This window comes from Wyeomyia smithii, chromosome 1 (assembly GCF_029784165.1).
Source record: "Wyeomyia smithii strain HCP4-BCI-WySm-NY-G18 chromosome 1, ASM2978416v1, whole genome shotgun sequence".
In the NCBI taxonomy this organism is placed as follows: Eukaryota; Metazoa; Arthropoda; class Insecta; order Diptera; family Culicidae; genus Wyeomyia; species Wyeomyia smithii.
Window position 1 is genome coordinate 156831308 of NC_073694.1, and position 10515 is coordinate 156841822.

Genomic DNA, 10515 nt, shown 5'->3' on the forward strand with positions numbered 1-10515 from the left:
TAGCGAAAAAAAATTTTTTTGGTAGATATAACCCCTTAATCCTATTTAAAGCTATCGATGTTACTCCTAAAAAAATGCGCCCTCCATATTCTTTTGTTATTTTTGGGGCAAACATAAAATAATATAACTTGATTTCTCTTTGAAGGGCATATTTTACTCTACATACCACAGTGGTTTAAAAGTCGATTTTGACGCGCTAAATTGATAACTCCACGTACGTTGGATATACAATTATGACGTCTTCAGCAAAAATGGTGGGTAAGACCTCCTGCATCTTTTGGTCCTATGAGATTTGTGAATAATCTCCCCAAAAGTGAGATGAAAAATTTATTTTTTTGCTCCATCGAGATACAGAGTTGGTGTCTTCGGTAAACTTATATACTATATAGTTATATACTTTGCCGAAGACAAAAAATTCGTATCTGCTACTCAAATTGACTTAGAGAGTTTTTATTGAAAATAGACATGTCAAAACACATTTTTCAATGAAACATGTTTTTTTCTATTTTCTAGGCCTTCACTATGTTCTACAAAGTTGTTAGTAGCATCAATATACACAACTGTCTGGAAGGTACTATATTCGTATTGTTTGAAAAACTATGAGTTATGGCCTATTTTTAATTTTTTTTCGCCATATTTCAAATCACTGTATCTTTCTTAGGGGCAGATAGATGCAGATTCGGTAGTAAGCATATGAAAGTATAACAATAGAACTTTCAAACGCTGGTGGTTTCGCTAGTCCACGACTTTCTGCTGATGAGTTGTGTTCATAACAAAAAACCTCGTTTTTACCCTTTTAAATGATTTAATCAGGTAAACTACTAATATTGTAAACCAAGATGCCACGTAACAAGTTCGTATCTATGGTGACCATCCTACCAAGCGTGGTTCAAGTTTTTCAGAACATGTAAATTGCATATGCTAGTTTTTGGTTCACATCGAAGGTTCTTAATCAAAAACAATGAAAGTGCTATTAGAACACTAAGTTGATAACTGTAGAACAAGCAAAATTACCATTAACCTCTAACACAGTGGTTCCCGGCCGGGGGTCCACGGCCGGCAAGGGAGCCGCGAGGCTCATCGAGGGGGCTGCGAAATTGTTGGTAAATTTGATAGGCATTCAAAATTTCTTTATAGGTGTCTTTGGAAAAGCGGATTTTCAATTATTCTGCCTATTAGGACTAAGACGTGAAACAAATTAGACTTGCAGGACAATATGAGACTGAAAAACGCAGCCTCGTATTGCAATCTGAAATTCTTTTTGGGGGCCGCAATGCTCTCTGTGCTTAGCAAAGGCGGTCGCGGAGCTTTTTGTGTTTAGTAACAGGACCCGCGGACCCAAAAAGATTGGGAACCACTTCTCTAACATATTCTGAGCCTTTTCGGAAACACTTTTTTACTGTTGTGCAACTGAGCATCTGCTGGTATGTTTGTACCCGCGATATTATCTACCAACAAGCGTTCACAATGTATTAATGCATGGGTTTGCCGTAATCATCCATTTCAATGTTTCACTCCGCCAGCTTTTAGAAGAGGCTCAGGAAGTAACGAACAAGAATTAGGAAAGGTACATGAATTTACCTTACGAATGTGTCATGTTATTTTCAAAACTTTAATTCAACAGATATCGGGAATACAATACTCGTAAAGCTATTGGATGAACTGGCTGCTTGCTTCATCAGACCCCGTAGTAACGTCCATTCGCGGATGGCCAAAAATCACGAGAAACTATTACTTGATGATGTTATGATGCTGCTAGTTCGAATGTGTCGAAACCGACAACTGCATGGTGGTGGACAATAATAATTAATAGTTACTACTGAATGCAATAGTATTAAAAGAAATAAATACCACTAAACAAAATTCAACAAGAGGCAACACTTAAATTGTAATTGATGATAGTGGTGGATAGTGGATTGTTCTACAGATACCAACTTAGTATTATGTTCATTGTTTTTGATTGAGAACCTTCGAGGTGAACCAAAAACAAGCATATGCAATTTACATGCTCTGAAATACTTGAACCACGCTTGGTAGGATAATCACCATAGATACGAACTTATTACGTGGCATCTTGGTTTACAATATTAGTAGTTTACCTGATTAAATCATTAAAAAGGGTAAAAAACGAGGTTTTTTGTTATGAACACAACTCATCAGCAGAAAGTCGTGGGCTAGCGAAACCACCAGCGTTTGAATGTTTCATTGTTATACTTTCATATGCTTACTACCGGATCTGCATCTATCTGCCCCTAAGAAAGATACAGTGATTTGAAATATGGCGAAAAAAAATTAAAAAAAAGCCCATAACTCATAGTTTTTCAAACAATACGAATATAGTACCTTCCAGACAGTTGTGTATATTAATGCTACTAACAACTTTTTAGAACATAGTGAAGGCCTAGAAAATAGAAAAAAACATGTTTCATTGAAAAATGTGTTTTGACATGTCTATTTTCAATAAAAACTCTCTAAGTCAATTTGAGTAGCAGATACGAATTTTTTGTCTTCGGCAAAGTATATAACTATATAGTATTTAAGTTTACCGAAGACACCAACTCTGTATCTCGATGGAGCAAAAAAATAAATTTTTCATCTCACTTTTGGGGAGATTATTCACAAATCTCATAGCACCAAAAGATGCAGGAGGTCTTAGCCACCATTTTTTCTGAAGACGTCATAATTGTACATCCAACGTACGTGGAGTTATCAATTTAGCGCGTCAAAATCGACTTTTAAACCACTGTGCATACGGAGAAAATTTTAAAACTTTGTTATAGTGACGTATCGGTTTTATCACGGTTCGTTTTAATCGCATTTCGGTTTTTATCACTCTCGAATTTATCACGCAAAGAATTTCGGATTGATCACGTTTCTGGGATATATGAAAAAATGTACTAAAAACACGAATGCTTGGATGAATCGGGAACTTTTCCGACATCCACATGGAATGTGGATCAAAATCCACAAAAAATACGAAAGCTATAAACTGATATGTGTTGGGAATCCAAATCGAAAATATGCTCCAAAGTTGGTAAAAAAAATTTAATTTGCTCCTAGTTTTCGTGAATGTGATAAAGATAACTTTAAACACTAATTTTACAACCCCGTTTCTATGAATTTCGAATTGTGCCAGTACCGCACGAAATCCACAATGAGAATGGAATGTTATAATGTAGCCTTTGCTTTGTTGGAGACCGAGTATTTCTCTACATCCTTACAAAAACCACGGAAAGGAGTGGGTTTTTGATCAGTGATAAGTGATATGACCATGATTGCATTAGATAATTGTAACAATAAAGATACGATCATGTACATATAATATGAAACTAACAGAAATGAGCTATAAAATACAACAAGAAGTACTAGGGCATGTAAAGAATTTCTCGGTTGTCTGCCTTCCAAATATAATAATTTGAGAGTTCATGCTCTGTAGTTCCGTGTTTTCAATGGAGGATCAAAGACCCTCCGACGATGAAGAGAAACCGGGCTTTCGATAAGGTTGAGTCGGTCGTCCAGGGAAGAAATTTCAATTCATCCAGGAAATATATTGCAAAAGGAATTGTTTCAAGGTCTACTAGACAGCAGAGATCTCCGTATTGTGATAGTTCCGCATTCCATCCATAATACCTCAAAGTGATTTTTACGAATTGAGGCTGAAATGCTTAAAGTCGTTGCTTCTGAACGCCATCCCAAGTAACAAAACGGGTTTTATGAAAATTTTATAGCGCTGTTTTGGCTGTATTGAGCACTAGAAAACTTTGATAAAATCAATATTGTTACTAGGGATACTTCGGTCACCATACCACAATCGCGGAATCGAGTTAGGTTTTGACAAGGCTGATGTAGATGGCAAGGATTGCGTGAGAGTAAACTCAAAAAATTAAGTTAACACGGGTTAGCTCCTGAACGCCGGTTCGAAGAACCATATCTCACATAATACTGAAAGTTGAACAGTTTAACTTCGAGAGGATACTCTCATGATTATGCGATCTATGAAAAGAAATCAGGTAATTCATTTGCATTTATTTCATTCAATGTCATTTGCACTTACTCTAGATTAGAATTCTTTAGTTATAGTCTTACATAAAATGAGGAAAAATCTAAATCCTCAATTGACATCGTGCAGAAAGATGTTTACAAATTATGAAATCATATCGATTCCATTGTCCAATCAAAGCAAAAATGTATTTTCATTTCATGTTGCTCACACATTTCTGTCGCTGAATTTAATTAAAACAACTTTGACGATTGCGGTCTCAGCCGACTCAGTTTTTTACCACATTTGTCACCAACTCCAGCAACGTCACTGACCCGACTCTCGTAGTCGTTAGGGCAGAGTTTCGATTATGCCCCGCTGTGGTTGGCTGTAAGCATTTTCACACACACACACAAAAAAGTGCATCACAAATGATTTCCTTTCGCAACCGCAGCATCCACATACCGTTTGTGTCATAACGAGCTTTCCAGACACATCCCACGCAGGAGAAGTTGGATCCTGCCACCAACGTGGGGAAGGTACTTCTAGCCAAACCGATTCGTTTCGAGCCGTGTCGGCTACCGGCGTAGTTCGTGTCCATCGTGCAACAAAGTTAATCTTTAATTATTCATGCGACTGGTTTCAGCTTTCGCTGTGAGGCGTTCCCGGAAAGATTTTCCCCCGAGCCGGAAGCCAACCGGCTGTCATATTATCAACTATGCAACCCATTTTCCATAATCCGCCCAATTCCGTGTACGGGCGCGTATATGTTGCTAGATAGTCGCTCGGGAAGCGGAGAAACCCATAAAAGATCCTTACAGTCACTGCAAACAAATTGTACTAACACAGCGCGGTATACCACGTATCAGCTTCACGTTCATTACTTGAAAGGAAATACATGTGGCGAAAGAAGGGCGGCAGCATTATGCTACTGCCATTATTGCCAGGAATGCCGTCACAGGATGTGAACATCACCATCAGCTCTAGACGATATAATAAAGACAGTATCGTGTGCATCGTCTTCGTCGTCGTAACTGACGCCTACGTTCGGTTTGCAACGTTGATGGCAGGAGGTGGCTAAAGGTAAAGAACTCATCGCCGCACCCGGCTGCGGTACGGGTTTTAAATTATTAGAATAAATAATGGTTGGAAAAGGTATTTTATCGTTGCTTATCCTTATCCTTTCGTCACCTGCCAGAACGCTCCGCTACGACGGCGCGCAATCGGTTGGTTCTGGAGGTCGACTCCCGGTGTGTGTGTCGGAATACCAGGGGTAAAGCTTTTTCCTTGCGGTGCGTGACTTGCGTGACGGAATACTGGCAATTGTTTTGTTCCTCTTTTTATTCGTCTGTATGGGTGTGTAGCAGATTGATGATGTGTGCCACTAGGACGTTTGTTGGTTCGGCGTCTGGCAATTTATAATAGAACATGAAAAATGAATCACCACTTACAATTGAGGTGAAGTGATTTCGAGCAGACGGAAATGCCATTGTTTGCTTATGGTTTAAATTGTTCTATCGTTTGCTCTTTTGATGGCGATCTGGAAGGCTCGGTATTGTCTAGAATGCCTGTAGGAGAAAAAACGATTAAATTCGAATTACATCCCTGAAGATTGTCAGACCTGTTCACCTTGCTTGGAGTGCAGCGGGATGTGATTATCACCGCAACCTGTGGAGCTAGTTTCAAGCTCGAAGCTGGTTCTTAGACGCTTTTCTCACGGCAAAGAAAATTCCCTATTGTTGCGCACTATTCCGTAGCGCGTTGCGCTCATAACTTACCGAGCTAATCATAAATCTGATTTTATTTTCCTTTTCTTTAATGCGACTTTTTATCTTTGTTTAAACTAGCGAAAGGTGGGGAGATGCAGTGTGGAAACCCATTTGCACCTTGCTTCTGCCGCTGCCTTATTCCCTTCAAAAGCACATAAAAACGCAATGTTGCTCGGGATCAATAAATTTGCCCGTGCACCGCTTCGAATGACAGCCGTAACGCGGCTGGACCATTTTTTTGCCGTGACGAATGGTATCGTACCGGAAGGTGAAACAGGATTATCCGTAAGAACTGCACACTATAGCGGACGGAATGTGGCGGCACCTGGAATGAAGCGTGAGCGAGCAGCGTGGAATGAACATTTAAATGACTGCTTTTCTTTTGAAGTGATTTTTCCGCTTCCATGCAGCAAGGCTGAGTCGTGGCATAATTGATGGAAGTACAGCAAGGTTTCTCAGAAAGCTGCTAATTGTTCATCGATGTTTAATGAATTATTAATTGAAGGACCAATGTAGCACAGTTGGTAAATATTATTTTCTTAAATAAGATGATTAGTTGAAATAAAATTCTTTGCCGAATTTCTCAGTGAGTTTTTGACCGATTTGAAACGTAGGCGATTTGTGAAAAGACACATAATTCAAAGGCTGTTGACAGGGTTTACTAAACATACTTTTAAAAAGCAGCCAAAATTATAAAAATTTGAGGTATTTATCGACCTTATCACTATTTGGAGGTATAACGTGCTTTTGAATGATGAAGTTTCAAAAGGTTTAAATAAGAGTTTGTCAAAGTCTGCAGAGCAGTTTGAATGTGGAGGAGTCTGAGGAGTAAACCTTAAAGCTTAAAGTCCAATATCAAATAGCCTGATTCAACTAGGTCGAGTCTTGTGCCTTTGAAACTTCGAAGTGGTTCGAACTACTGAAATCGACAGAAATAGATGTTTTTCGACTATAAAAAACTTTTCCGGGACTGCCATCACCCAACACTTGTTTCGATTTTCTGGCATTGCCATCATTATACATGCATAATAGGGAGCCAATCGAATACAGGGAAAAGTTTAACCATTGAATTTCAAAATACGGCAGCTTTCAAAAGTTTTGCTTTTTCGAAAGAAGTCCTTATGCAAAATTTAAGCACAATCTGGTTTCGTTAAGTGAACCCTTAAAGCGATTAGTTTGTTTTTTTCATCTTTTACGTTGTTTTCCTGGAATAACTTCAAACGAATTTGATATTTTCTCAGGAACCACCCGTGTTTCAACATCAAATATCAAAATTTGAATGAAGACACATGTTTATGAACAAATTTGTGAATTTGAGCTGAATGTACCACAACGCTTCTAAGAAACTACGTAAAAAGTATTAAATTCGAACGAAAAAGTAACTATCTTTAGCCGCTTGTCATCGACTAAGATGCAAATATATGCAGCTGGAACTTTTAACTATTCTTTTTTAGGTCCAAAATCTTTCGTTTGGTGGTAATTTGGTGTCAGTATCTCGCGCGGAAAACAATTAAAAGTTAACATGAATTTAAGTATGAGTTGTGCTCTCAGACTTTATCACTACAGTTTAGTACATACCTATCCAAACAACACCGCAATAGCGAAACAAACCTGTTTTCTGAAGGCTCATGATGAAAATAAGCAGATAAAGCAATTGAATTTGTTCAACAGCGGATATGACCACAATGTAAAAAACACGTGTGTTTAAATTGATTTTACAAGTGTCAAACACCTTCCCTTATCTCGTGCTCAAAAGTAGACTGTTCATAAAATAGGCCAACAAAAACAGCTTTTCTGCATTCTCGGGTTTAAATCAAATCAATAATAACTAGAAAACAAAAAAAACTTTTATTCTATACTTGGCCCATGGGCGAACCACTGTGCGGTGGCTCGCAGTGGGCCATTTGTGGCTTTAACACCGTTTCGCCTCAAGTCGCTTGAAAAACAATCCATTCCAATCTCTGACTTGCAACAAAGAATCGTAAAATGCAACAACGCGCAAATGTTAGCTATTTCAAATAAGTTCCGTTTTTGGCACGTTCCGTTTTTCATAACTTTCGATTCCATTTTTGGCAACAATATTTTTTTTCAGATTCTTTCTAATCTTTACTGGCAACTCAAGCTATTCCTCATTGTTCGCTACAAGTACAAATACACATAATATATGACACATTTTTGGCAAACTCGACTGAGAGGCTGGCAACATTCTCTCAGAATTTAATAAACATTTGTGAGTGTGTAGGCCTTACTACACTAGGAAACTTTACATATTTTTTTCATTGAAAATTCAAATTCATTACACTGAAATTACATAAACAATAGCCTAAGCTCAATAGCTAAAATTATTGCTTGCTATGTCTTCGCGTTTTACTTTTTTGTGTAAACAATATCAATATCATCCTTATAGTTAAACATCAGTCTTCATGAATTACTTAACAATTTGGAGATACGGGGACTATTTTCACATTTTCCTCAAGTTTTTAATAACTTCCAATGCAGAAAAACAACTCTCACTATACCAACCGTTCGGACACTAACTTTCGGTTTTGGGAAGTCAGCTCTGACCTATGAACCTAATATCAGGGAGCATTTGAATATTTTTCTTCTTGAATTTGAAAATAGCGTTGGACGCCAGTTGTCATTTTCTGAACATAGTTCTCTTTCTGGGAATATTGACATTATTTAACTATTTCACTCAGTTTTACACAGCTTGACAGACAGCAGGAGTCGCGGAATTGATTTCAAAACAACGTTTCAATATTACGTCCAAGCCTTTTTCTGTATTCTAGTAACCTTTCCAGAAAATGAAATCCGCCATGTACGATTTAAAAATTTGCGCCGGACATGAATGTTTGGATTCTGAACGTCATCTTGATATCAAAAATATACATATTGCAGAGCATATATTCGTTTTTCACAAAATTCTGAAACAAAAACAGAAACCAAAACTCGCCATCTTTGTTTCAAAAAAACATCGGACATAATATTCCGGTCACTAGACATCAATTCTGGCCATGACCGACCGAGGGCATGAATGTTATCGTACCTTTTCAAAAAGTTCCCATAGGGCCTAAAAGACCTAACTTTCTTATAAATTAAGACCCCCTCTCTCTTTAATATCTGCTCCTTTCTCTTTTCGACATCCTGTTTCGGTCCCTAGAAATCAATTTCCGGTCTCCAGACATGACCAAATGCCTAAAAACTATCGTATTCAGTTAGAAAGTTCCCATAATGCATGAAAAAACTTGATATTTTGGCCAATTAAGACCCCCTCCTCCTTTGGGGGTCTCCTTCCTCTTCCCAATATTTCTATGACCACTTCCTCCGTACAAAGAACGCGTATACCAAGTTTGGTTGAAATCGGTATATTCATTCGAGAGTTATGCTGGAACATACATACATACATACAAAACTTTTTTTTAAATAAATAGCTTAGGATTTTAGGAGCTCTTGTCTTATTTGATCGATGCTCTTAACAAAATTTTTATTTGGTAACAGTTGAGCTTCAGCATATTTTCCAAGCTTATTTTTTTTATCCAAAACGCTAGATTGGACTCTCCGCTATCGAATTATGCAAGAAATATATTAAGAAATCGTTCCAAAAACGGATCAAAGCGGGTTGGATGTTTTGAAACACTTCTCTAGAAACATTTGCACGAAAGCCGATTTTCGGCTAAAAAAAGGCCAATATTTGGAAATATATGATCGATTTTCGTATGACAATGTCATTCCGATTCCGAAAATACCCATATTGCCAAGTATATAATTCAATTATTAATTTTCGCAGATTTCTAGAAACCGGAAGTCGGCAACTCAAGTTTCAGAGTATCATCAGACACCGATAACCGGTTCTTAAGAGTCATTTTTGCTCCGAAAATACCAACATTGGGGGGTTTGTGAGCGTTTTCCACAGTTTTGAATGGCTTCCCAAAAACCGGAAGTCGCCACCTTGGATTTAAAATGGCATCGGACATCATTTTTCGGTCTCTAGACATCAACTTCCGCCCTCCAAATATGACCAAGAACCCGAAAATCATCGAATTTCAATGAAAGGTTTCCATTATGTATGAAAATTTATTACTTTTGACGCCCTCCTTCTTCAAGGGTGACCCCTCCCCCTGTCCAATATTTCTATGACCACTTCCTTTGTACAAAGAACACGTATGCCAATTTTGGTTGAAATCGGTTCAGGCCTTCGAGAGTTATGCTGGAACATACATACATACATACATACAAAACTTCTCTTTTATATAAATAGAAGATAGAAGATAGAAGATAGATGAAAGTTTTGTTTCCAACTTTAGGAATATAATTCACTCAACAAAATGTAAAACAAGACAAAGAAAGTACTGTTCTTCGAAATATTTTTGATTGACAAAGTAAGCTATAAAATATTCGTTACAACTAAATTTTCACAATTTCGAATGAAGTGAAGATTTTCCAATAAAACAACATTGATGCGTTTAAAGGTTCTAGCAGCACTATACATCAGCTGTTGCTTGTTTTCTCTTCACTCGTGCATTGAACAAAATCTTGTGCATTTAATTCGAAATGGAGCGTACCTTCACGAAAATACAAAAAATTGTTCCCTTCACATTTTATTTGGTGAATAATATTTCTTAGATCGAGAAAATCGAATAGCTTGACTAAAAACTTTAAAACAAATTATCATAGATGGCTTTTCGAGCGATTTTTCTAAAATATTGTTATTTTGTGAAGATTAAAATGCTACAAGGACAAAAAAAACACTGTTTTTCCACGTTGTCT